This window comes from Panthera leo, chromosome B3, assembly GCF_018350215.1.
Source record: "Panthera leo isolate Ple1 chromosome B3, P.leo_Ple1_pat1.1, whole genome shotgun sequence".
NCBI lineage: Eukaryota > Metazoa > Chordata > Mammalia > Carnivora > Felidae > Panthera > Panthera leo.
Window position 1 is genome coordinate 63,433,071 of NC_056684.1, and position 27,963 is coordinate 63,461,033.

A 27,963-nucleotide genomic window follows, 5' to 3' on the forward strand; every position below is an offset into this window, starting at 1 on the left:
GACGTGAGCCGAGGTCCGACCCTTAATCAACTGAGCCACACAGGTGCCCAGCATTTGTTTTAATGCTTACTTATTTTTGAGAAAGGAAGAGAGAGATTGGAGGAGGGGGAGAGAGAGAGAGAGAGAGAGAGAGAGAGAAGAATCTGAAGCAGGCTCTGTGCTGACAGCAAAGAGCCTGATGCAGGGCTGGAACTCACAAACCTTGAGATTATGACCTGAGCAAAAGTCAGACGCTCAACTGACTGAACCACCCAGGCACCCCTAAAAAATCAAGTTTGAAAAGATTAGATAATTGCATTCATGAATGACTGAAAGGATTTCCATTTAGGACAGGCTTACCAAAGGCTCCTTTGCTGTCAGGAAATGGGCACCTCCAGGGAAGTTCTGATCACTAGCCTGGTGTTCTGTTTATTACACCATGTGGCTAATGAGTCTTTGTTTCCGTTTGCCAACAAAAAAATCATATTCAGAATCGTGAGTGAGATAGTCATAATAGTGCGTTACAATGATAATTCCCTTTGTTTTTTTTCAAAGAGATTTCATTTTTATCATTCCTTTTTTTGAGCCAGGTTGGTGAAATGAAAAGAGCATTGGACTAAGAGCCAAAGGATCTACTAAAAGCAGCTGGCACGTCTCTCCCTGGAGAATCTTGAGGGGTCAGTTAGGTAGCATGAGGGATACTCCATGCAGTTTTACCAAGGTAAGAACTTTTCATAGGTCCTTTGAGCTCTCTGAGTTTTGATATCTTCCTTGATAAAATGAAGGAGTTAGTTGGCCACTAACAGTCTCCACCCTTCTCACTTTCATATTGTTATTGTTGTTAGACTTTGGGAGGTAAGTAGACTAAGGATGGGTGATACTATGATTTAAAATAAGAAATATAGTTTCAGTCTTTCTCCCAGCACAGAGCTCCTAAAACCCTAGGAGCTGCCCTGGGGAGGAGAGGCATAAAGGTGTCTTTTGTTATGTTAATGAAACGACTTCCAGAGGAGGGTGCCAGTTGCCAGGGAAACCAACTGTGTATTATTTGCCCCTCCAATGAGGGGCAAGGGGCTGGGGATTGAGTTTAATCACCGATGGCTAAGGATTTAACCAATCGTGCCTGTGTAATGAAGCCTTCATAAAAATCCAAAGGGGCAGGGTTCACAGAGTTTCTGGGTTGATACATCTGTGGAGAGGCAGGGAGAGCAGGGTGCCTGGAGAGGTCATGGAAGCCCTGCCTTCCCACATACCTTGCCCTGCGCATCTCCTCCATCTGGCTGCTCCAGAGTTATATCCTTTTTTTTTTTTTTTAATTAAAAAAAATTTTTTTTAAGTTTATTCGTTTTTTGAGAGAGAGAGACAGAGTGTGAGTGGGGGAGGGTGTGAGTGAGAGAGAGAGAGGCAGACACAGAATCTGAAGCAGGCTCCAGGCTCTGAGCGGTCAGCACAGAGCCTGATGCGAGGCTCGAACTCATGAACGGTGAGATCATGACCTGAGCCGAAGTTGGACACTTAACCGACTGAGCCACCCAGGTGCCCTGGAGTTGTATCCTTTTATAATAAACCTGTAATCTAGTAAGTAATCTTTCTTTGAGTTTGAAGAGTTACTCTAGCAAATTAATCAAACCCAATGAGTGTTGTTAGCAAATTAATCAAGCCCAATGAGGCTTCTGATCAGAAGCCTTTTGGTCAGAGCACAGGTAACAAATTGGACTTGTGACTGGCATCTACTGTGGGGGACTGGGCAGTCCTGTGGGTTCTGACACTATTTACAGGTAGTGTCAGAGTTGAGCTGAATTGTGGGACACCCAGCTGGTGTCCAAGAATTGCTTGATGGTGTAGAAAAAAAGCCCACACACTGGAATTGGGCACAGAATCCCAAGATGGTTAAAAAAAAAAAAAAATCCTCTTCACTGAAGAGGAACTGAAACAAAGAGGTAAAGTGAGCATCCTGATGAAGGAGAATGAGATCTGAGCACTTTCCCCACCCAGCTGTGTTTTCTTATATGTGTTAGAAGCTGATGGGGCCTGTTGTATTCTATGAGGAACTCTGTGGCCCCCCCTGTGGACAATGTTTCACTAAATGCAAATGATTTTAGAATAGAAAGTAGTAAGGTCAGACTCCAGGTGCATCCTAGAGGAAATCTGATCTCAAAGGAAAGATACCGAAGCTGCTTCTCTGGGTAAAATGGAAATGTTGGGGGTCTGAGCTGCTTGCATCTGTGAAGAGCTGCCCGGACCATGAGCAAGGACAAAAATTGTCTTTCTAGGATTTGTCAGTTGTCCAAGAAATAGCTCTGTGAGAAATTTAAGCTTGGTATTCTAAATCAACCGTATTTCTTTTTAAAACCAATGGTTTTTATCATTTTGATCCATGAACTGCTTTGAGAGTTTTACGATGGGTCATATGATCATTTTACAAAAATACAGTATGAGCCATCACAGAAAATTTTTGCAAATGATTTCAGTGGGTAAAAAAAAAAAAAAAAAAAAAAATCCTCTGAATGCCATGGGTTGGTTTTGAAAATTCAGTACACGTAAGAACAATACTTGGACTCCATTCTCAGAAATTCTAATTAATTAGATACTAAGGAGTTGGTCCTAGATTCTGAATTTTTATAAGCACCCAAGAGAATTCTGATTCAACTGAGCTGGACTAAATACTGTGAAACATTATGAGGGGGGTCCTTGGCTCTCAGTTAAGAGACACTGCCTCAGATTGCCTGAGAATTCCTGTGTTCCTGAGTATTCAGGAATTAATCCCCCAAATTAATATCATCTTTTCCAATTTCAACCTAAAAAGAACCCCAAGCCTCCCATCAAATGAATTAGCCAAATGGGAGCAAAAAAACCAAACACAAAGTAAATAAGGTTTTGTACTGATCGAGCCAGTTTGCCTGGCTTCCTAGCCGGGCATCACCTGTTGAGTGTTCGATTTCCAAGTCACTGGGTGACACGAGGCCTGGCTTTATACAAGTATGGGTGCTTGTCAGCTGCATTGTACAGTGCAAGAACAATCACATAAGAATGGGCTAGTCTCAGTGAGACCATGAGTGGTTTGTTCGGAAGCAGCATAATCAAGAGTGATTGCAAGTGGAAGTGAGATCAGAGCCAGAGAAGTGGTGTTGAGCAGCAGATCTGGAGTAAGGCAACACAGTCATTGGAGGGGAAATCAAGGCCTCATAGGACTAGCCCTCAGTAACCATTTGGGTAATGGAATTGGAGTTGGATAGAAGCAAGCAGTTCAGGAGGGAGGCTGTGAGCAAAATGAAGTCATTGGTCTGATCAGATCCAGGCCAGTTACACACACTAGACTTGACTGGACATAAGATGTTCTATATAGACATTCACTGATGAACACTTACTATGTAGAGATCCAGAATAAGAAACCATTGTGGATGGTAAAATTTCTCCTTTCATCTTATTTCTGATGACTACTTCTTAACAATGAATTTACAGAAACACTAGTTACTTCTATGCAATCTCATTAGCAATCTTCTTTATTAGTGTGTTGTCTAGTTCAGGAGGTGGAAAGTTTTTTCTCTGCAGCACTGAATAGCAAATATTTTAGCCTTTGTGAACTACAATACCACCTCTGTTGTTTATTCTTCATTTTTTCCTTTTTACAAGCCGTAAATAATGTGAAAACTATTCTTAGCTCTCTGGCAGTACAAAAGAAGCAAAAAAACAAAAAACAAACAAACAAAAAGGCACAGAAAGGATTTAGCCCCCAGGCTGTAGTTTGCTGAAGTTCCACTTGAATATCCCAACAACAGCAGTAAGATTATTTTGTTTTTACATGACATTTAATATTTTCTATTAACAATTATAGTTCAGTGGGAAAAAATAATAGTTACTTATTTCCCATTGAGAATATGTCCCCTCCCTTATGTACTGATAGGAGAGCCTAAAGCTGTGGGATGAGAAATACTGTTTTCTAAACTTGAGTCCTTTTGGGGGCGCCTGGGAGGCTCAGTCGGTTAAGCATCCAACTTCAGCTCAGGTAATGATCTCACCGTGAGTCGAGCCCAACTGTCGGGCTCTGTGCTGACAGCTCGGAGCCTGGAGGCTGCTTCGGATTCCGTGTTTCCCTCTCTCTCTGCCCCTCCTCTGCCCTCCCCTGCTCTCTCTCTCTCTCTCTCTCCTTCAAAAACAGTAAACATTAAAAATTTTTTTTTTAACTTGAGTCCTTTTATAGCCACCTAATATTAAAATCTGTAGAGGCAGAGTTGAATTTTAACTTGGTGTCATTTGACATAAAAATTCAGATGTAACAATGGTCTGTCCCTTTTGGGCTCTATTTTAAAAACTAGCTAATGTGATTTTTGGATTACTTGGATGATTATTTTATTACTTGAGTGCTACCATGATATTTATTTAAGTCCAAGTAGACATTTGAACATAAGATCCTTTTGCTTCTCAGTAGTATTACCTTAACTGTTGCCACATAATAAGGTAGGAACAGAGGTAAATTTAATAAAGGCCAAGTGATTTCACAGTTTTCAGGTCTTTTAATAGAGGAAAATGGTTGGATATTGAATCATCATATAACACATGGCCTGTTTAACACCAAACTAGAAAGATCCTGCAACATAGATGTTAATTCTGTACCCTAAAGAAAAGGATCAATTTCAGCAAAAGAGCATTCTGGTTACATCCAATTTATGTTGTTTCTTCGAATTTTGGTGATGATGTATTTGTAAATTTGTGTATAATTTTTCCTGTTAGGAATATATGAATGTGTATGTTTGTGTGTGTGTGTGTGTGTGTGTGTGTGTGTGCATGTACTCAATTTAGATCGATCCCAGAGGTGTTAGGAGACTATCACAATGGTCAGTGTGAAAATGATAAGAGTTGGGCACAGGGTAGTTACAGTCAGCATGGTTAGAGCAGGTCTCTGCTGGTCCATGCAGGAGCATTTTACATAGCAGCAAAAGACAGCCCTTCCTCTGGGCAGATGAAGAGGCACGTGACCTACAGCAGTGATCGACTGGATTTTAGCCTCATCAGTTTCCTCAGCCGGGCACTCTTGCTCAGGGGTGTGCTTCTGTCCTGACTAAAAAGCAGTGAATCTGAGAGAGAATGTGGAAATGTAATATTCAGGACCTGGTAGCCAATTAAATCTAGAAGTCAAGGACTGCTCCCCAACTTCTGGCTTTGGTGACCATTGTTTTCAAAATAATCTGACTTATTGAATCTTTTGCAACAATTGCAATAATTATTATTAGCTTTTGAAAAGCTTTGATGTAGTCAAGGAAAACAAAACCCATGGAAAGGCTATTAAAAGAAGACAACATGGCAGCAATAGGAATGGACAAGACACTAACTACAAAGTAGAAACCTGAAAGACTTGACCACTTCCTCTTTCCTATGTGTTTACTTGAGAATGTCGTAGGCATGAATCCATAGTGCCCTCTACTGCCTCACCATGGGTCTGGGGCAACATGGAACAGTGTGACCTACTGTCACCTGTATGTTTTAATGCCACCTTCCTTGTAGATGGACTTGGAGCTGTGATTCTGGGAAGCAGAAGCATGGCTGAGTAGAAGAACCAGGAGAGGATTTGGTAGGCACAAGGGAGAAGCTGAACCTTGGCCTGGTCATCCCTTTCCTCATTTCTCAACAGACAGATAAAAATATTTATTTTGTGCTGGATGCTCGCTAGGTCGTACAAAGTAAAGATGACTTTACTTTATAAGAGAAATGAAAGCACTATTCTTCATCCTTTAAGAGCTTATGCCAAAGCAGGAGGCAGAACCCACCTGCAGCACACTGAGAACACTTAAGGAAGCAAACATAGGCAAATTAGTGTCTTCCACTCATAACTGGTCTTAATAACCTTCTCACAGTGTCCTCTCACCATGAGAATATAGCATTCTGTCTGTAGGAGGAATGCCAAGTGAAGATGAAACCTGAGTGCAAGCATGGGTTTGTGAGTGCCTCTTGCATGTGTGTGTGTGTGTGTGTGTGTGCATGAGTGTATTCTGTTACATTAGGGGGTGGTGAATAATTTGCAGATGGCTTAGAGGGGGATAAATTAGGTCCGTATTTTTGAGTATGGAGAGGAGGGAACAAGAAATGCTTAGCGGAAAGGAGAGCAAATTCAGAGGTAAGAATCAACAGTGAAGTTCAAACACAGTAAAAGGAGAAGTTAACAGCATTTCCCAGCTGGTTACATATGACTACTGTCTTACAAAACGTTTCCATACCCAAAGTCCAATCACCAAGAGCATGAAGGTTTATGGCCCCTTAGCGGTATCTTCTTTTTTTTTTATTATTTTTTTAAAAATGTATTTCTTAATATTTTGATTCTTTTTGAAGGTGAGAGAGACAGAGCATGAGTGGGGAATAGCAGAGAGAGAGGGAGACACAGAAATCAAAGCAGGCTCCAGGCTCTGAGTTGCCAGCACAGAGCCCGACTTGGGGCTCGAATTCACAAACTGTGAGATCATGACCTGAGCTGAAGTCAGACGTCCAACCGACTGAGCCACCCAGGCACCCCTAGCGGGACCTTTTTAATGTTGAGCCAGCCTTTTGCTTGCTGGAGGCCTGATTACTGTAATACTTGGTCTAATTCTTTTCATCTTGAGCCCATGGGCTTAGGCAAAGCTGAGCAGCTGGTGCATATTTTTGTTCTCTTGTGGTGGTGAGCACTTTAGCTATTAATCTTTGTAGCACAAAAACAAATGGCAATAGCTCTTAACCAATGTCCCGGAGCCCTCAGTCAAGTTGATGTTTTGTTTGGTTGTGTTATAGAGATTTAAGGACAGTTTGCATCGTATCCATTCATTATAGTTGCATATGTTAAATGCAGCCCTAGAACAAGGTGTAAATTATTGGAGACATACTTGGAGACAGTTTAGTGATGAAATGCCAGGTCTTTAATAGGCTTTGATGGGATTAGCTTAGTAATAGTTACATGATGTGTGATTTGTGGCAATGAAAATGCTAAAAGGGACAATTGCTTCATCATAATTGACACACCTTTAACAGAATGATATTATCTGTCCCTTTGCAGTGTTCATATATGTTTAAATGAAGGATACTTGTCATCATGGCAATGGCAAGACTAGCTGGCAGGGATCATGTTGCAACTCTGCTTCAGCCAGTGAGGACACAGAGCAGCATTGTAGAAGCAAGACTGTGGGCCATGGAATCAGGTTGCCTGTTGGCATCTTGGTTCTACTGCTTGCCGAGCAACCTTGGACAAGTGACTTAACTATTCTCTGAACCTTGATTTCTTAATTATAAAATGGGAGTCATATTAATGTGTACCTGTTATGATGGGAATCAATGGAGACAGCATGCGTAAATCACATGCAAGTGTTAGGCACGAAGTAAGTGGAGTGTTAGTTTCCTTATTGTTGTTGGACCTGTTACTTTCTTGTACTTTATTTATCTGGAATTTAAAATGGAGGTAATGCTTCCTGGGAATGTTTTAAACTTGTACAGTTGAGCTCTTCCTGGAAGACGGAGTAAAAGGACAATGTACGAGAAGAATTGATATGTTTTGATTAGAAACCTAGTACCTAAACCAGCTACTGCCCCGCCTCTATTTCTGCTGCCCAACACACATTTTCTTTGTGTCCAAACTTTATTGCCCTACCTCAAGAAACATATGCATTTAGGAGCCTTCAGATTGAACTGCCTTCACCCTCTTGCCCAGGCTACCACTCCAATTCCAAACTCATTTCCCAAATTTTTAGTCCGTAAATTTGACATAAATCCTTTTGGTAAAAGAATCTTTGAGATGTGTTGTTGTTATTGTTATTGTTGTTGTTGTTGTTGTTGGTTCCAAGCTGAAGAAGTAACATGCATGTAAGTCCTCCTAATTGAATGAAGGTCAAATCTAAGATACTTGTCCATGTGGGTCAGACTGTCTAGGCTGAGAAATATTCTAGATAATTTAGGCCATATGGGCACACTTCACTCCTTTCACCTTTGGAGCTCAGCATGCATCTACGTATGGGCAGAGTGTCTTCCTCTCCACAGGACAGCCAACTCTTCTACATGCTCCTGAGCTGATTTTGACCCATTGCTGGTTCTGAGGCTTTAGAAGCTTGACTTTAGCTTCTGGAAACCTGCCTGTGCTGGGCATCCCTTTTCCAGAGCCCTGGAGCACTCAAACGTTAAGATGCCAGAAAGACAAGGAGGAAGCAGCAGAGGGGATTGAGGAGAATCAACCAGTTGAAGTAAAACAACAATAACCCAGGAGACTGTGGTTTCCAGGAGGTCAAATAAACTATTTCAAGATTGAGGAGGGGGCCAACGATATCAAATGCTATTAGTAGATGTAGTAAATGAAAACTAAAAATTGATTATTGAATTTGGCAACACTGATTAGGTTAGTAATGCATGAATTTCATCTTCTTTTTAATTCTGGTAAAATCTCTGAGATTACTCTTTTGTATTTTTTGCAAAGAACCTAAAGATACAAGACACATAACCTGTCCAGATTCACACACCTGGAAAATGGTAGAGTGAGGCTTGAACTCAGATTTTCTGACCCCAATTCCCATTATCTCTGATATTAGCTGCTTACATGTTTGTTTGACTTTAAATCACAGATTTCCTTTTTCCAAGGAAGTCACATTTTAAGACTCATTACACAGTGTGGATATAAGATTTTGTTCCATTTTTATGAATCTTAAGTGTTAAGAATCTGGTAGAATAAATGCTTTTAGGAACCCCCTTTATTATCTGGGAATAAAGCTAGGCCTGAGCATGACCACCTTTAACACTCAGCCCTCTGAACACCCTGAATGTTTTGTGGAAAGTAGAATGGGAACAGGAAAATGTAAAGAGAGAGAGAAGATTCCTGCATCCTCAAATGAATCCTTTTCCTGAACACAGTTAGCCGGCCTCCCCTGAAGAGACTTCTAAGAAGGTCAACATGTATTCGTCATGGTCATTCTGTGCTCTAGGCAACATGACAGGTAGCTAGTAAGTCTGGAGCTAACAAGTTCAAAGGTTCTGGAAGAAACAAGACCTGGGTATAGAGTCCAATTTTATTGTTTCTATTTTGCTATGAACAAGCACATGTATGAGACTACATCAAGGTCATCTCACCTCTGTCTACTCCTTCCTTAGCTTAAGACTATCCTAAGTATTTTCAAAGAGTAATATACATGCAAAGGGTTGAACATTTGTAAGTATTTGTGCACAGCATTGAAGTACTAGAATTCAGGCAGTAGCATCAACTGGTCCTTTTTTTTTTTTTTTAATTTTTTGTAATGTTTATTTATTTTTGAGAGACAGAATGTGAGTGGGTTAGGGGCAGAGAGAGAGGGAGACACAGAAGCAGAAGCAGGCTCCAGGCTCTGAGCTGTCAGCACAGAGCCCAACGCGGAGCTCGAACCCACGAGCCGTGGGATCATGACCTGAGCCGAAGTCGGACGCTCAACCGACAGAGCCACCCAGGCGCCCCCATCAAGTGGTTCTTTTGTAGCTCAATGATTAATGCTATAAAAATGGAACACTCAAATAAGGATATGCCTGTGGCTTTGGAACAATGCGAACAGGACTTCTGTGATAAGGGACAAATGTTTTTTTTTGTCTGTTCATAAGCCCAAATGGTTGGGTAGATTGAGAAATGCCGTAGATATTTATTTCTTAAGGACTAGAGAAGAACAAGAGGGAGATTGATTTGACTGATTCGTTGGTTTTCATCACTTTTGTTCAACATAGAGATTTCTAACTGTTTCTCTTACTGAAAAAAAAAAAAAAATCACCGGTGGTGTTAGAGATATGGTAATGCTACAAAATGATGGAAAAAACAACCTGAAGATAATTGGAATATACATGAAAGTGGCTTTCTTCTCACAGATATCAGATTCATAGTCACCCACCAAATAATTTCAGATCAGATGTCTTCTGTGTGTATTTCTTTTGCTTTTCCACAAGCTACAAAAGATAGCTGTCATCATGAGCTTCATCAAAACCTGAAAAAAGTCATGCTAAAAATTTGGCACCACAGACATCAACGTAATATTTAGGACATTCAAGACTGGAAACAATCTCTTAAAATTTAACTTCATTTTGAGACATAAAGTAACGGAATTCTAGAATTGCAAAACGCTAACAAACAGAACTCACTAAAAACCCAACATTAATTAAAATAACCCAAGTCATGGGCCAATTCTAAGTTTTACAGGGCTGTTTTGAATAGTTTTAAAAAGCTGAGACTTATGCTAAGTCAACATGCCTGGTCCATCCAGAGCCCTGGGAGTGTCCAAGACAGCCACAAAAATGCTGAAGAGAGTCCATAGCCTTGAATTCAGAGCCTCCATGACTGTGCCTATTATTTGTGAATGTGGTTGGAAACTAGAGCTCAAGCCTCAACGCAGTGAAACCTGCCTGATAAAGAAAGGAGTTTCTGAAATGGTAGTGCCTTGAACAGACTCTGGAGGGTTGAACGGCTCCAGGATCTAAAGATTAAGGATGGATATTAGGTAGTTAATCTGTTAGTGCTTGACATGTTGGTCTAAGGTGGGTGGGGCAGGATGTAAAGGCATCACCTCAAGTAGAACCAGGAATTCATCCACCAGCCTGCCATTAAGTAGTTGCACATCATCTTGGCTCACTCTGAATCTCTCAGTGGTTCTGTTTTCTTACTGGTAAAATGTGGGGAGAGTGATTGTCACTGCCTCTCCCAGGATTAATGAGGTGGTATTCACAAAGAGCATTGTACCCTAGAAAGGAATGCTCTGTGGCCAGACATTATAGGGCAATAACATTAAGCATGTTTGAAACATGTGCCTGCTGTTACCAAATGGATGCTACGGCTGAACAGTCTTGTATCTCAAATACAAATGAATGCATATGGAACTGCTTATGGGTAACAGATGACAGGCTGAATGAGTGAGATAGTTGATTATTATACAGAAGGTAGTTCATGCTTAAAAAATGCTTTATGCCTGCTATTTCATCCTCAATACACTGAAGACATACTTGAGAAATCCCATTTAGATAATCACTAGCCATTGATGGCGGAAATTAGAAATGGAGAAAAGGATTGGGTCACCGAAGCTGTTTCCTGGGAGACAACATGGAAGAGGCAATTCCAGCAACAATGCCTGGATGCTCCTGCTGTGTGTTAACTTAGCTTCATAAATTTGCCTCTGTAACTGTGACTGTGATAAATGCCAGACTGAGCCCAGGATGGCTACCCTTAGACTTAATCTTCACAGTTGCCTGAAATCTTTTATACAAGGACCACACTGTAAACCTCCGGGATCCACAAATAAATAGCAAGGCTCTATCATCAGAGTGGCACCTGTGAACACCCCCCCTTGCTTGTGCAAGTTATTCAGACACATTTCCATTTATCAGGCAGATAATAAGCCAGCTGCTTCCTAAAGAGCATCTTTTCCTATATTTGGAGGTTCTGGGATTCATAGCACAATCAACTTGCTGAAATTAGATAACTTTATTCCTCTAATTAAAATTCTCTAATGGATTCCCATTGCACTTAGGAAAAATCCCATCTGTTTACCACAGTAATCAGGGCCCTAGCAGAGCTGGCCTCTAACCTTGTCTTGGACCGGGTACCCCTTACTTGCCATGCGGTATGTTCAGCTCATTCCCAGTCTAAGACTTTGCCCTTGCTGCCCCTTCTGGCTAAAGTGCTCTGCCCCAGATTATAGGCTGGAAGCTTCATATCTCAGCTCAAATGTCAGTTTCTCAGCAAGGCCTTCCCTCACCGTCTGATCTAATATCCTGCCCTCCCCATCCCCACTTTTCATCATATCACCTCAGTATATTGTCTTTCAAAACACTTACAGTAATGGCAACTACCTTACTCATTTGTTGCCTTGATTATCGTTTCCTCCTCATGGAAGTAGACAGTTTGACTATCTTCTTCATCACTTTGTAGCCCTTGTGCCTGGAAGAGCACTTGGAACATAAAGTAAATATGACTTCAGTGGATGGATTAGTGGACAGCATTCATGATTTAGATTTCTGAATTCTTTATGGGATTTTTAATACTACTCACTGTGACCAATTCCTCATGGCAATATGCTTGCTCTGAGAAAGTCTTTCATCCAGTGTATAGTTAAAGATAGTCTGGGATCATTCCATTCATTACAGCTTAGCTTTATGAACAAGAGAGAACTTATAGATAATGGGATCTAGAGAGACAGCTATTTCTGGAGTGGTTAAACCTGAAAAGACTTCTTACTAACCTACTTTTAGTTTTCTACACAGATAGAGGGTGTTAAAAAAGACCAGTGCTCAAATTTCAATTCTCATCCTTACCAGCAAAGGTTTGGAAAGAAATTTAACCTTTCTGACTTTGTATTCTCATATATTGCCTGCCTGATTTATATCTGAAGGACCAAGTGAGACAATATGGCTGAAAGGCTCTGAAACCTTTAAATTGCTATTTGGATGTAAGGTATCAGTGTTTACACATGAGCATTTTGAATAATCTATCTGTTGACTCCTTTCTTCCTCACCAAGTGATCACTTTTTACTTCTTTTTGTATTTGCAGTACTCGGTGCAGTAGGTATTCAATACATCATCAAATGAATGAATGAGTGAATACTATTATCATTCCTATCTTTCTCTTGGCCAACTCCTATCTCCTTATTGTAAATCTTATTGACTTTGTATTTATTTGTCACTCTGTCTTTTTTTTGTAAGCTATTGGCCGTTAAACAGAACAGTTTCATAGAAACTGACCCAGTGACTTTCTGCTGTTATTGTCACTGTACATGGTTTGCACATGGGTTTTAGCATCCTAGGGTACTATAAGGGAGAGAGGGAATCTGTCCAATAAACAAAGTGAAAGGCACAGATCTACTGGCCATGGCCTTCTATGGTATAGACTCAGAATATCTGAGACTCTTTATCAACCACAACCCCAGCCCACTCCAATCTATGTGCCGTAACCATTGAGGAAACTGAAGTCAAGACCTTAGTGAATCATGTCCTAGGCTGTTGGGCAATACCTTTATTTTGGGATTTGGGTTATTTGTAGATTGCCCTTTTTTAGTAAAATGAGCATCACTGTTTGTTTCCATTTTGCAATAAAAAGCTACTGGCTATTTAGCCAGAAAATAAATATTTTCATTTTGAATTGCTTTCTGGACATTTTTCCAAGAGTTTGATTTGAAGCTGTGAAACACATTATTCTCCTTCCCTCCTCCCATTACTCCCCCCCACCCCATTTCCTCTGAGGTGGATCAAAACCAGTGCTTCAAAAAATAAAGCCAGTATTCTGTGATTGCTTCTTTACCATATGAAAGGATCAGAGAAGCTGAAATAAATGTTTGAAGAGATCCAAAATCCTGCAGTCAAGGAAAGTCTGCCAGCCAACCAGGTATTCCAGAATATCTTGCCATAAGGCCAGCCTGCTCAGGGACTGGCATTGAAATATGTCTGGGCTTTGGTATTTTCTGTGTAGCTTAAAATGCTATCTTTGGGCACATTTATTGGGCTGCATAAGAAATATTGTACAATCTGCATAGTGATGAAGTTACGTATGTCTTAAACATGTTCTCCAGTCATAGAATATTCCTTTTGCAGACCTTTGGATCCCTTAGGTTGTTTTTAAATTTAATTTTAATTTTCTATTTTTCCATCTGGATGCACTTTCCACTCTCCATTTCTTTTACTAAAATTTTCCAGCTTGTTTGGTTCTTTATCCACTGAAAGCCTTACCTCCGAACCTATGCCCTTTACACAATAGCACACACACACACACACACACTCAAAAACAAATGTTAAAAACCTTAAATTTAAGAGTTTAATTTCACTTCCAGCTGTAATTTACTATCAGTAGCCTGATGTCCTCAATTTTAGTCATTTCCACTCCTGCTTAGTTGAACTCAAGGCACTCAAATCCTGATTGACTCATAGTCTAAGTATTTAGTAAATTTGTATCTCTCCTTTTTATTTTGGTGACATTGCTTAGGTATGCCCTGCCATTCTTGACATAGCTGATAATGGGAAGCCTTCAAAAGACATTTTTCTTACTTTTTTAATAACAGCAAGTAATAGCAGTTGAATAAAAAAAAGAATAAAAGAAAAATAACAATAATCTCCAAAAGAATCATCATGAACAAAATAGCAATGAATTGCACATTTTCAGAAATGGATCAAGGATTCGTATTTCAGATTCCTCAAAAGTAGGTGAACTGCTTTCTTCTCATTTTTTCCATAATGTCCTTTAAGTAGAGGATGAAGGATGCTTTACAGAGGTGAATAAAATTCACTGCCCTATCATTATGAAGGGCTGACTCAAGCTTTCAAATATTTTGAGTGGTAGGAAAAAATAAGCACAAGATGATTTTATGAGTTTTAAAAGTGTTGTCTGACCCCCAGGGAGAGATCCAACTGGACCAAACCTGCTTTATCCCTCCTGGATGCATAACATGCATTGGGAAATTAAAGGCTTTGAGAAGTCCCGTAGTAAGGAATCTTGTTTCATATGGTATTTCCCACACTTCTCAGACTATGATATTCTCTTCTCACAGAATAAGAATGAACTCTCACAGAAAATGTCCACAGAACACAGTTAAAGAAAGGTTCTGATCATTCTAGAAGCAGAGGGAGGGTATATGGGGCACTGTCTTTGCCATGTGATCAGCAAGAAAGAACCAGGAAAAGTGGCCAAGTTCAATGGCTACCAGCTTGAACTTAGGGATGAAAGCACAAGATATGCTCTTGAGTGGAGAGCCTCTGCTCACAGTGAGAACAAGACTGAGGGAGAGAAAAGTTGTTGAGATGTTCCATGTGACCCTAAGCAGGCATGCAGAAAGGCTCCTCCTTCTGGTAAGCTGAGCTTTTCCAACTTGGTTGAATACTTGAATCATGTCGTTCTTTTATGTTGCCTTAAAGACAATTGACTGAGTTTCTGTTTTTCAACGTATATAGAAAAAAACAACATTCTTGAGTCATTAGTTCAATAATTACTCAGCATATCCCTGGTGAGTATTCATAACCATATTTTTAAAACAGGTTCAAATTACTTGTCATTGTTTTCATTTAAAACCACATCAGTTAGATTTCCTACAAATTACACATGTGCGTATGCATGCACGTGCACGTGCACGCGCGCACACACACACACACCACCAACACCCACATGTCTGTTTCTCATTCTGTGGTGACATGTAATGAAAGGTTATTGTGAACCAGGTCTACATAAGACAGCTGCCTTGCAGATGTTCCAGAACTATATTAAATGCTCTACACGTTAATGTTGGCTTCTAGGAGTCTGAAGCTCTCACCCCAACCCAAGTACTTTAACTTCTCATTCCTCTTCCATTTACTTTCAAACTGAATGATTAAGGGACAATATGAAAACCACATGTAAAATGCCCACTGCGTTTTCTTTTCTTTTCTTTTTTTCCTTTCTTTTTCATACATAAAAACAATGGGGGAAAGCCAATGCAGAGATACTGGGGCCAACGAGTGGTTTACTTTGAAGCTTACCAGGGACACTAGGGAAATTTGCCAGTACATGGATTGCGTTTGAAGAGTCAGATCAAAGAAAGAAATATGGAGTGTCAGAGCCTGGCATCTCTTGGGTTTGGATGTCCAAAGTGCAGTGTCCAAAGCAATTTTCATTCCTTGTCGGTGTTGCATTTTGTGTCACTCTTCTCTTCTAAAAAGTCCTTGAAACAAAAAGGCATATGTTCAGTGTGGACAAAGATGTAAACCGTCATCACATTTTTAAAATGGAATTGTCAAGTAGCCTTGGATTTGGATTTCATTTGGGGATCTACTGATCTCTGGAAAAGTTTAAATCTCTGGTAGTGAAGTACTTCATGTCCTTTATCCTTTCTACAGATATTTCACTTAACTCCTAATTATTTTTTTTTCCTTAATTTGCCAGGGCCCCCAAAGGAATAATTTTCTCCAACTTTACTCATCTTGGAAATGATGGGGGAAAGGTCAATAGGACTCTCTGGTGAAACTGGACGTGAGAAATAGACTGATACATGGTAGCCTAGACTTTGCACTTCTAAGACATTACACCTTTTGGGATATTTAAAGTATCTGTGGCAAACCTGTGATCTTCTGAAGTTCCAAGTGGAGGTGTGGAGTGCTCCTGATGGCAGAATTTCCTGGAGAACGAAATTGATGTTTGTACACCAAACTTAAAACCTAGCAGGTAGTTTGGATGTGATAAGACAGAGAAGAAAGTTGGTGCCTTCATCGTCTATTATCTTCTGCCCTTTTCATAGACCCCAGACCCATGAACGAGCAGAACCACTTCATTTTGCATTCCACTGCCCAGTCCTCTCTGCTATTGTGCTCTTCAAAGATTCTGGGCATCTTCTGAGTCTGGTAAAAAAAAAAAAAAAAAAAAAAAAAAAAAAAAGGTGGATGCTACATATGCTTCTGATTTGGATTTTCATAATAACATTCCCTAAGATTTCCAAAAGGCCAACACCTTGAAAAAGTATGTTAAATGGCTTAGTGTTTGTTTTTTGAATGTTTTAAATGCTGCATGCAACTTTGTTTGGTTCTGGGTATGCATTTAGCATTTAATTAGAAGTCAATGCAGTGATCCTTTTCTGCTTTATTTTCTACAAAAAGATTTAGTAGTGGACAACTACGTCTGTGAAGCTGGGGTGACTTTCCAAAAGGGAACATATAGCCAAGGTTTTCTTTCTCCTTAAGCACCAGGGCGAAGGTTGCCCTCACACATATAAGTTGTGACAAGTCCATTTCTGGCTGTGTAGTTGGATTCCCAGAATGTCATTTCTTCTTGTATTTCATGATTCTGTCACTCCAGGGTTGGAGTCACTCATTCTATTACCATCTTAGATTTCAGTTTCCATAATGTGCCCATCTGAATTCAGCATTAATTTTCTTTTCCCTGGCAAGAAAACACCAAATAGTGTGTTTAACCCCTTGAGTCATCAATTCATCAATAGGCCAGGCTCTGTACTTTGGGATAGCTCAACAAACAATTTTACCACTGACCACAGAGTTGGATAGAGTAATCCCTTTCTGCAGAGAGCACAGAGGATGATCCAAGTCAGGGCATATGGGGAATGATTTCTTTTGCCATCTGCATTTTGCATAGGGTCATGTAACCACCAGACCAGTAGGCCCCCTAATTCACCCTGTCAGCTCCAAATAGAGCAGACTTCACACACAAAAAGTGATGTATCTAAACCTGAACAAAACAATGGTTTATGATCTTCTCTTCACATCCTTGGATCTTAGGCATTACAATATTTTTCTTTTCTTCCTAAGATCTTTTACTATAAAATTTTAAAAAGCTCACAGTGCATCAGCATGGTCTTCTTAGATGTTTGTTCACTTCTGTTCTTGTTGCTTAAGAATTAAACAAACAGAAAACTTCCTCCCTACCCAGTTCATACTCCTTGTTTTGTTAAACTGGTATTATTACCCTTTTCATTAGGGTTCATTTAAATTAATCCTCAAAGGTTTGGATTAAAATTAACTAACATATATGTTAATGGTCATGTCTATACACAAATCTGTTTGACTATTTTGACTAAATATGTGAAACTACTAAGTAAATGGAATGAAGGTTTGGGACTCTCTTACCAACCAGTTATTTGGGGATGTATATCTCATTAAATGATTTGGGTGAAACTTGTACTTTTCCGCTAGGCATTTGTGTTCCATAGGTAAACAAACAAACTATAAAACTAAGGTGGAAATTCAACTGAAAATAATCACAGGGTTTTTTTCCAGTAACTGAGAGCCATGGTACTGTGAGAAGTTTTTGTTGCACTCAGTTCTTCTCATCTGTGTGTGTGTGTGTGTGTGTGTGTGTGTGTTTCTGAATGCCTAACTCTGATGGATACTCTATTCATTAATATTCCATGTGTTGCTAACTGATTCCTTTGAAATTTCTTCTCGTTTTGTGACAATGCTGAGTTCTATTGGTGGTGGCTGACATTGTGAGAAGAATAAGTTGTGCATATAGTCTTTAGATTGCACCTGCATGCATTCCAATATGCCAAATTATAAAAGAGCAATAGGAAACCACAGCGAGGAGATTATTGAATTATTGGAGAGTTTTTGCCTGTGGCTGTCTCTGCAGAGTGTCACATAGGTGGCCTTTCTGACCAGGGGTTTTAAGTGATGCTTCATTTGTCAGTGTGGAAAACTTCAGAACGAGCATCCTCTCAAATCCCAGAAGAACAACATCTTTTTTACTTGCTATTCCCTCGGGAGGTTCTAGAAGATAGAATGGGAGACCATGGTGATTTGGAAAGAAAAAGAGGCCAGTCTTCATATCGACACCTGAGGAATCAACCTATAGTCTGCCCGCTGTAATCTCAGGGGGCTGAGGCAACAGTGTGTTTAATAATATCGAGGACTTTGTGACTTACAAAAAGCCAGTCAAAGCAAGGTCTGGAATCAATGTGCATCCACCCTTCTCAGTTTATAAGACTCTAGGGAGAAAGATTTGTGCTTTGTCATTTCTGAATCCCGCAGGGTGCTTAGTAGTGAAATGATGGCACTACTTGTAACTTCAGCAGCCAATAATTACTGAGTGTTTACTCTAAACTAAGCAATACACTAAGCAGTTCATAAACATTACCGTATTTAATCTTGATTATTATTCTACAGTGTTATAGTGAGTATTCTTACTTATTGTCAAGAGAATGTAGGCTTAAAGTTTATATAACTTGCCCAAGGTGACAGCCGATATAGTGGGTTGAATAGTGGTCCCCAAAGGACATGTTCACGCCCTAACCCCCAGTCCTTGTGAATGTGACCTTACTTAGAAATAGGGTCTTTGCAGATATCATTAAGGTAAGGATCTTGAGATGAGGTCATCCTGGATTTAGGGTGGGCCCTAAATCCAATGATAGGTCTCCTTATGGAAGAAAGCAGAGGAAGATTTGTGACACACGCAGAGATGGCCATATGAAGATGGAGGTGGAGACTGGAGTGACATGTCTACAAAACCAGCAACATCAAAGATTGCTGGCTACCACCAGAAGCTAGGAGAAAGGCATGGAATGGATTTCTCCTCAGCCTCCAGAAGCAACCAACCTTGCCGATACCTTGATTTCAGATTTCTGGCCTCCAGAAGTGTGAGAGAATAATTTATGTTGTTTGAAGCCACCCAGTTTGTGGTCATTTGTTACAGCAACTCTAGTCAGTGATGGAAACCAGATTGAAAACCAAACACCAAAGCCTATGTTTTGAGCCCTAGTCCTTACACATCCACTGTATTGACTAGGCTCATGCTGTGTGTCTAATAAATGTTTAATAAATGTTGCTGGGTTTAAATGTATTTGAACAAAACAGATGGCTGAATTTTGATTCTTCTTTCTTTGGAAAAATGTCAGTGAAAGAAAGCATTTGGAGTAAGAAAGGGTGTATTTTTTGGTAGTAGCCATTTGGAACACTGTGAACATGTTCCTGTAGGATTTGCCTTTTGTTTTCATTAATAGCAGATAATTTTAATAATCTGAGAGATTTAGTATTTTGGATCCATTGATGAGACATTTGTTAAAAAACCTCCTGAAGTGATAGAGGCAGTCTCCCAAATGGACAACTCCCTAGAACATCTCCTTAAAGCACCCCCCCCCCACACACACACACTTACTTTTCTTATTTTTCTTTGGTGGAGATGATTACGAGCATCTCACATTAACTAGGACTGCTGTTTGTTCTGCACAAGTATAAAGGGGTGGAGTAAGTTAATAGTGAAGTGAACGTGGGGAGGAGGGAGGGCAGAATTTCAGGTAACACCCACAACAAGAGGTCAAATGCGAGAGGAGAAAGAATTACCAGGAAAATGGCTGATGGAAAAACACAACATTTTTCTTGTGGTACAGTTGAGAATAAAATAATTGACTTAAACTTTTCTGCCATAAATGATTTCTCTGAAAGAGAAGATTTTAAAGGATTAGACCAGAGGCATGGATTGCTCTCCTTCTCAATTTACTTGGAGTTTGGTTTTGGTAAGAAGCATTCTTTTCCTATGCCCTTTGTCAACACCATTCAGTGGCTGCAATCATCAAGCAGAAAGGTCACCCCACAACTGTCTAACCCCTGAGAGTGCTGGCAACATCTCACCCCAATGAAGACTCAAATCTCATTCTGCTGGAACCAATGGCTTTTTCAGTGTGGCACCGAAATGGCAGAACATTTGTATGGCTTTTTCCCCCAATCCATTTTTACCCTTTTTGTAAAATTTATTCCTTATTGGAACTTGGTAAGTTTGGCATTACTATCCCTCTTTTTCAGATGAGGAATTGAGGCTTGCGGAGGTTAAGTGGCCTGCCCCAGATCACACGGCTCGCAAAGAATCCCAGGACCTCTGGGGATATTTCTTGATCTGTTTCTAAGTGGAGGAGTGATTGGGAGCTGAGGGCCTTTGCTTCACCACCCCACAGGCCATTCTAGGCCAGTGTAAGTCTAGTGCCATTGCTGACAACTAGCTGTAGAAATGCTTTAAGAGTTGGATGCTACAGTAGACTAAAAGCACAGGAAAGGAAAATGGATTAAATATCCATTCCATTCCAGGGGAGTTATATATGTCTAGTTATAGAAAATGCCCTGGAGCCGCCAAGGTTTCGTTTTTGGGGTTTTTTTTCTCCTCATCTCCTTGGGGGAAGATAAAGCAGAGAATTTTTAAAAATACTGTTGACATTGTTAAATTCTAAACCTCCCTCTGCTCCTACCAGTAACTTTCCAATAGCTAAACAGAAGCAACTTAGGCATAGTACACAAGACAAAGTAAATCCACTAATACACAGTTGTCTGTTTTCCCAGGTGTTCAAGTGCAGATTTCCAGCAACTAAATTAAAATCAAAGATTGGCAGCAACTTTTTCTACCCAACTGTGTCTTGGTGCTTGAGTTTAAGAAGGATATAGTTCAAAAACTGTAAGACTATCTTTTGGTCTTGAAAAGAAACCCCTCTTTAGAGACATAGCTAAAATACTTCATTCCACTTTAATTACCTTACTCTTTATCTTTACTATTTTAATAACATTTTCCTCAATGAAAAAAAAAATCATCACCTTAAATCTACATAAAATTCTTCATCTTTTATAAACACATAAAAGCTTGGGAAAGAAAATGAAAATTACTTGTAATCCCACCATTCGATGGTAATAACTGGTAGCATTTTGAGGTATAATCTCCTAGTTAGTTGTGTGTTTGTGTGCACACATGTGTGCATGTGTGTGTGATTTTACAAAATGAAAACCGTATTATTTTAAAATATGCTTTTTACACTTAGCCATATATTATGAACTTTTTTTCATACCACTATTATTCTGTGGCATCATTTTAAGTAGCTTTATAATATTTACTTTAATCTTTTTATTGTTTTCCATTTTTGAACTATAAGTAACATGCGATTAATATCCACTCCATAAATCTTAGAAAATGTCTTTAATTTTCTCAGAGGAGTTTGTGATTAAAAGAGTATGCACATATTTAAGACTTTGGATACATTTTGTCATTTTGTCCTCCTAGAAAGTAAGAAATATTTATACCTTTTACCAGTAATAGATTAAGCCTCTCATTTCCTTGCACAATAACTATCACACTTAGTTTCAATAATTGCCAGTGTGGTAGGCAAAATGCAGTATTTTCTTACCTATATCTAAATATTTTATTAAGAAGTGTAAGAATGCAGTTGCTATTCAGTCATGTTTTTCTTCTCTGAATTGTCTGTTTTATTATATTATTTATAACATTTTATTGAACATATTTTTAGGTCTTTATTTTTGTTGTTTTTATTGCTGATTTCTAAGTGCTGTATAATTAAAGAAAATTTTTTTTCTTGCCATGAATTTCTATTACACTACTATTTGTGTGTGTGAGTTTTCCACTTTTAATTTTTAAATTATGTTTTAATTTTAATTAAGTTTTAAATTTTGTTGAAGGCATTTTTGGCATTAAGAAGTTTGCTTTTTAGGTAGTCAAATCTATCAGTATTGCATTTTATTGGTTCTACTCATAAAATATTTACTTATTCATAACTATTATGCCCCAAGATCAGAAAAATGTTGATAATTTTTTCCACCAGATTTTTAAAATGGTGTTACTACTCATATTTAGTTCTTGAGTACATCTGGAATTTAATTTGGTCTCTGTCATGAGGAAAGACGTTAATACCCTCCTTTTATATTTAGCGTAGCCCCTAAATATTTCACTATTATTTGACATGAGACCCTTTCTTTCATAAACCATGTTTTATATGTATTTGAATTTGTTTCTAAACTTCATATTTTGTTCTATTCATCTTTTTATTCTTAGACTTCTACTACAGTTTCAGTTATTTGTTTTATAATATGGTTTAATAACTCCAACGAATTCTCTCTGCTTGTTGCTACTTTTATCTTCATTTTATTATTTAAAGCTTATTTCTTGGATACTTTTGATAGTTCCCCTCTCCCGGATATATTTTAGAATAATTTTGTCACATCAAATATTAAAAAAAAAAAAAAATGCCCTATTGGTATTTCAATTTCAATTAAAATTGCAATTGAGTTTAATGTGTTAATCTTGAGAGATCTGACATCTTTTCAGTAGTCTTACTCAGGCTCTTTATTTGTGAAGTGACCTTATCCTCTACAATTATGGAGATTGTGTCAGATATTTCTAATTAATTCACCACAGGGTGTAGATGACATGCTCTATATTCGCCCCACAGTTTGCTTTAGAGGCTGTCTAAACACTGACATTTGGCAGCGGTGTGGCCAGTTTGCAAAGACTAAGTATCTAACCTGGACTTACGTCATACGCACGCAGGCACGCACGCACGCACGCACCCACCTGCCAGCCCCCACGCTTGCGCCGCTTGTCTTTCAAGCAGGGGACTTGAAGTTGGTTAAACAAGTAGGAGGTGGAGGAGAAATTTGGTCAAGAACTGGAGCGAGTAGGTGATTTTTTTAAAATCCCTGCTTTCGTGGGTGGAGAGATAAATTACCCCCGAGTAGAAGGTAACTTTCCCAGAACCGTGAATAATGTTATTTGGATCAGAGACCATTGGCGATGACAAAGGCTGTGGCAGAACTGAGCTCGTGTCTCAGGATAACCAGCATTCTGCTCTCAAAGGTGGGAGTGGGAAATAAGCTGAGCCTGAGGACTCAGGTCCTCTCAGATCCCCTTCCTTGGTGCCTTTGCCTCTCTCTCTTCTCCCTTTCTCACCTCTGTGCTTCTGTGTGTAGTTAGGTGGGCAGTGAATGTGGCTGCACTGTAATCAATGATTTTGACTATTAAAAATCTTGGGTTTTTTAATTTTTAAAAATGTTTATTTTTGAGAGAGACAGAGACAGAGAGAGAGACAGAGTGTGAGTGGGCAAGGGGTAGTGAGAGAGGGAGACACAGAATCCAAAGCAGGTCTAGGCTCGAGCTGTCAGCACAGAGCCGGATGCAGGGCTTGAACTCACCAACGGTGAAATCATGACCTGAGCCGAAGTCCAATGCTTAACCGACTGGGCTGCCCAGGCACCCCTAAAAATCTACTTGATAACCTTACTCCTCATTAATTATGGATTCACCCAGTAAGATAAATGTTTAAAGGCGCTGGGAATGGGTGCTGCATAAAACACTTAGACATTGAAATTATTTCACTCATCTGTGCTGGTGTTTTCTCTCTTTTACATACATACAGAACTGTCAGTTGCCTTGCTATTTTATGAACTACCTTTTGGGACAATGATTTTTATCTTAAAATGCTATTTAGAAAATAAATATTAATTTCTCCTGCTATTTAGTGGAAGCTGTAAACACATTCTTAAGTAATTCTAAGATTTCTCTCCCCAACCTGTCCTTCCTGCCATCTGAAGCCTCAGGTTTTTGTGGCCCCTCATATCCTTCTTCCCTGACACTGAATTGTCCTCTAACAGGGATTTTCAGAACCCCAGTTTATGCATTTTCTACCTTCCGTAAGTCCTGCACTCCTTGTTTAAAAAATGTTTGATTTATTTATTTTGAGAGACAGAGAGAGAAACACACACACACACCTGCGCGGGCTCTCATGTGTGCAGGTGCACTCATGAGCATGAGTTGGGGGAAGGGCAGAGAGAGGGAGAGAAAATCCCCAGCAGGCTCTGTGCTGCCAGCCCAGGGTAGGGCTCCAACTCACAAACCATGAGTTCATGACCTGAGCTGAAATCAAGAGTTGGATGCTTAACCGCCTGAGCCACCCAGGTGCCCCATGTCCTTTACTACTGATTGATATGCCCCAATGAAAGGTGCAACAGTTAATCACCTGGTTTTTTAAAGGGGAAGGGACCTTTGTCCTGATAACTGCAAATACTTTAACAACAAAAAACTCCCAGAAGGATAGCAAAGTGAAACATGTTCTTTACGTATTCTCTGGGACTTCAGAGAAAGATAAGAAAGTCAACATAGTGTGTAGGATAACAGATTTCTCCCTGCAGAAGAAGCTATAGGAAACAGTACTGCATTTTCAGTTCTAGCAGTGTCCTAACAGATGCTTAAGAAGGAGAAGGAAATGGGAGGGAGACATTAGGAAGTAAAGCGAATCAAATCACTCTGATTGTGAGCCTTAGAGTTTGGATCTCTTGCACCCAAATAACCTTCTGTTGTGGTACGACTGTCTACTGAATCCCAGGATGCTTAACCCTCTTCTAGGGACTGTTGCACCTGGACACAGCTGACTCAGCGCGACCTGGCTGCCTGCCTTGTTCTCCTCAGGAAACAGCCTGTGCTGGCAGGTAACAAAGGATCCCATGCCTCTTGTGACTTTTTCACAAGTCTAGGGTCCGGGGCCACCTGTTAAAGGTATTTGAGTAATTCTAAGCAGTGCCTGATGTCAGAGTTTTTCCTGAATGGTCTCAAGACTTGACTTATTCCTTGCTTTTCTCTCTTCCATTATCCTAGAAAATTGGAGGGGGTGGGCAGGATTGGGAAGTAGAGTCCTGGTTTTTTTACCTGGAAATAGTCCTAAAATTGCCTCACAACTCCCACATTAGCCATCTGGTCACTTTTACCTTGAATACAGGACCATTGAAGGTTAAGAGTTGAATTAAAACTATGTAAAGATTGTTTTTATTTCTAAAGCAGTTATTAAGAAAAATAACAGGTTTTGTCCGTAGGGAAGATGTATGTACTTGTGCATCTCATATTTTGTGGCCTGATACTATATTCTAGTATTCTAGTATAGTATTCTAGTATTATCTAGTATTATAAGACCAGCAACCACACAGATAAGGATAATATGTCTCATGAACCAACTCCATGTAAAATTTCGCTTTAACTTTCCGTTTAAGAATACAAACAAATTATTTGAAAAAAATTCTGGGAAAAGTGAAAATCCTGGGGACGTGAGGAAAAGGTGATGGCAAGTTGGTCTTTGCTTCTTTTTCCACTCTAGGTTTTGGATAGTCCTACCTTTTTGATGTTTGTAATATGAAAGAGCACTTAAGTATTGTTTGTGGTATGTTTATCTTCTGGGTGCTGTTTCTTGTAGTTGGATTGGAGTCTCGTTTTGTGAAGAGTTGATTTTGAGCCAACAGCCTGTTCCACACTTGTAGGAGGAATTCATTATGGGGAATGCCAGGGATAGGAAGCTTTTCTCTGTCGTAGCCAGAGGACTAGAATAAAACAAGCATCTCTAAATTGCTGGCCTTTGGGTTAGAGTCTTGCCTTTGGTTTTCTGTGGTGCATATACAGAATCCCTGTTTTATTTCTGAGCTATGGGCAACTCTTAAAGTCAAGGTTTTGTATTTTTGATCTTCACAGCGTCCCCATTACAGCCTGAAAACAAAGTAAGGTCCGGAGACATGAAAAATGTTTCCCTGGAAAATTCTGGATGTGAAATCAAAAGAGAGTTCTTAGACTAGAGTTTTGGTATTTTTTAATCTTCTTGAACAAAACATAACTTAGATATCAGAGCCAAAATAATTTGGTTCAAACCAAGTCCTACTTTTTTTATCTGTCCTGTTTTATCTGGGACTCTCAGAAACATTTAAGAATTTCTGCCAGAGAAAAGGAAACATAGGTATGGAATTAACTATAAGAAAAGGAAGGGTAGATAGGAGCAAACTAGAAGGACAGATAATGTGTTGTGGGGAGTGTAGAGAATGAGGAACAATTCATTCTAATTGTGGGCAGTAAAGGAGAACTCCAGAGAGGAGGTGGTATTTGAGTTAAACTTAAAACATTTCAATACATTGAGAATTGGAGGATGGAGAACATTTCAAGCTGAGGCAATAATGTAAACACCAGCACAGAAGCATGGACAGACTTCCTGCCTTAGAATGATCATTTCCCATAGGCATTAACTACAAGTAGAATGACTCCATGTGTGCTCACAGCAGAATATGTAGAATATGCTTGTGTACATCAAGTCAGCTTCTTAAGTGCAAAATCAGGTGCAGATCACTGTCTCAGGATGACACCTTGGAGTCCTCAGACATCTCAAGATGTAGGCATTGACCAAAAATGAACAGAGCCTCGGAGGGGAAGAAAGCTTTGATCAGTTGTTATGCTGTCACATAAATGGATTTTTCAGATTACTTGGAATCTTAGAAGATTTTTTTTCTTTTATTCTCGTATAATTCACCAGTCTCGAAAATAAAAAAAAAAAAAAAATTCCTTAGGATTTATTCCATATGGAAAGAAACACCCTTTCGTGATTAATAGTGACCATGACTTATCACTACTCAGAATTTTCAGCACTGGGAATACCAAACCTTCTGTTCTTGTTAATATTTCACTTCAAGCAGGTTAAGCATAGACCTAGACAGAGTTCCTCTGGAGTATGGGTGGGTTTTAACAACATCTCTTACTTTATGGCTCCATAATAGAAAAACCAGGAGACGTTTTACCAGCAGATGAGAAATCTACTTTATGGCATCCAGATGTCATTCTTGTTTTACATGGATCCATGTGAACACATTTTCTCCTTTTTTTTTTTTTTTCTTGGCCATATTCATTATCTGGCTATAATCTTTGTGGAGCACAATATCTTTCTTAAAATATAAGAAATAGCTATTGCTATTTCAAGACGAGGCAGTGAATGAGCGAATGAATCAAAGAAAGAGAAGGAGGATTCAGAAGTTTGAGAGTTTTTTTTATTTTTATTTTTTTTGATTAACCACTTAACTATGTCAACATATGAGTTTTGAATTCCAGGTCTTTGAGAAATATCGAATGCTGAAGCAAGGAACCAAGATGGACGATTATAGAAAATGTCTGTGCATACACGTGAATGCAAAGAAATGACTACTTACCTGCCCCCGGTGATGCCCAAAAACTGAGAAGGAAAGGCAAATGAAAATGTGCACGTGTCTATGTCTTTGGGTTCTGTTTTTCTCTAGAAAACAGGGGCTATAAGAAAATCCTAGCTGTCCCATATGGTAAGGATTGGGATCTTTGCATTAACTGAAGCTCCTATATCTAAGATGACCAGTTCCGAAAGAGTTGGAATAATAAGAGTTGCCACAATGACAAAGGTATCTCTAATGAATCTTTGTTGATTCAAAAGCAGTTTAGGCTGATGGCAATAGTATCTTACATTGCCACAGAATCATCATTAGGAACATTAAGATGGTTAACATACTTTTTGACAGACATCTCCAAAGAAGACTTAGTTTCATTGACATAAAATGTAAGGACAAGTTGAATTCAAGAAATGCCTACTTTATGTAAAATTTCAAGTTTACCAGCCATCTCTCAATTTGCTGGAATGAATGTGCCATCACTGCTTAGTACTTAAGAGAGGAAGTATTGTCCCACTGACCAAGAGAGGAAAGAAATTTAAAATGCTTCAAGTACTATGCTACCAAACTAAATAAGAAGAAAGAAGCATCTGTGTTCTTATTGATTCAGAGAATTAACCACGAAAATGCATCGTCTCTAAAGAATCTGGGATTTGTATAAGCACCCTACAGAGTGCAAAACATTGTCATTTATATTTATTGATTGATTTTTATGTCAAGTCTCTGTGCTCTGTTTCACGGATAAGGTTTGGGGAGATTAATTATGGATTCCAAACTAAGCAGCTAATAAATGGCCAAGATGGGACTTGAAACAGATA

General features: G+C 39.3%; 1 long non-coding RNA gene across 1 annotated transcript; it reads left to right on the top strand.

The window, feature by feature from the left end:
- On the top strand, positions 1 to 27,788 carry LOC122222208. Its single transcript, XR_006203653.1, has 4 exons — positions 1 to 43; positions 570 to 700; positions 24,555 to 24,637; positions 27,060 to 27,788. It is a non-coding gene; the product is annotated as an uncharacterized LOC122222208 (long non-coding RNA).
- Positions 27,789 to 27,963: the final 175 nt, after the last annotated feature.